This window comes from Rhinopithecus roxellana, chromosome 17 (assembly GCF_007565055.1).
Source record: "Rhinopithecus roxellana isolate Shanxi Qingling chromosome 17, ASM756505v1, whole genome shotgun sequence".
Taxonomy (NCBI): Eukaryota; Metazoa; Chordata; class Mammalia; order Primates; family Cercopithecidae; genus Rhinopithecus; species Rhinopithecus roxellana.
Genome location: NC_044565.1, coordinates 65,062,468 through 65,063,753, shown reverse-complemented (window position 1 = coordinate 65,063,753; position 1,286 = coordinate 65,062,468). Strand labels below are relative to the sequence as shown.

Genomic DNA, 1,286 nt, shown 5'->3' with positions numbered 1-1,286 from the left:
ACACTATGAAAAAAACTCTACTTCTATTGACTACAGGTTGGGGCACTGCCTTCTGCTGTGCCCTGTGCTCAGCATTTACGACTGTTGGGAAAACAGAATTCTATATTTCAAGGAAGAAAGAGTTTTATGTTTTTTTATATGAAAATACATTTTAACTCATCTTGTTGCTTTTTAAACACATGTAGAAGTAGACAGAATAGCAAAACAAATCCCCATATATGCAGCCTTAACAGTGGTCAACTCATGATCAATTTTGTTTCCCACATGTGTATCATGGGGATACACCATCCATATGTATATCAGTATTAATGGATAGAAATAATTTTAACACATTGTTCTAGAAGTTACAGAAAAGTTGGAAGAGATGAGTGAGTGAAGGTCAGCGAAGCTACTATAAGACTTCACAACATCTGAAAGCCCAGGCAGCCACAGGTCAATTCCTGGAAGATGCTCTCAGTTGCCTGAAGTAGGGGGCATGGAATTTGAAGGAGCTTGTCTAAGGAGGCTGTAGTTATTGATCTCTACTGGATGCAGGAGTAAAGTGAGTAGTTTGAGGGAGTTGACTAGAATGGGACCCTGTATCTTGCATCTGTCTTTTGTTTACAACTTTGGCTGCAGCTGCCTTTACTTCTGCATTGAAATCTCAGACCATTGTTTCTCATTGGCAGACCCTCATTTATTTACCTTATTATTATTATTATTATTATTATTATTATTTTAGCCTACAGCACCTGGTATTCCCAGGTACTCTCCCATCCAAGTACTAACCAGACCCAACCTGCTTAGCTTCCAAGACCAGAGGAGATCAGGTGTGTTCAGGGTGGCATAGCTGTAGACTAGAATCTCATATAAAATCACACTGGAAAAAGATTTGGGGAAATGTAGCCCAAGCTTCTCCACCATGATGCAATGGAAAATAAAGATGAGGGTGGATATGAGGCTGAGCTGCTGACAGTCTGGCACAGCATCTTACATGTATTACTCTATTTAAAATGTTCAATAACCTTAATAAACATTTAATCTTCATTTAAAAATAAATGATTAATCTCATTTTTACAGAAGAGTAAACTTGTGCATAAAAGGTTAAGTAACTCATCCAAGGTCACACAGTTGGCAGAACAATGAGGTAACCCATATGTTATATATAAAATCTGAAGTCCTTAATCCTATTTCCCACAAATACTATTTCCCAACATTATGTCAATAAGAATATCTTCAAATGCCCATTCTATGATTGGTTTTACTCTACCTAATGCATTTCATTGATCTGCCGGGTTAGTTAAATT

At 37.3% G+C, this 1,286-nt stretch overlaps 1 pseudogene; it reads right to left on the bottom strand.

Moving 5' to 3' along the window:
* Positions 1–719: 719 nt before the first annotated feature.
* LOC115894382 lies at positions 720–837 on the bottom strand (annotated as a pseudogene).
* Positions 838–1,286: the final 449 nt, after the last annotated feature.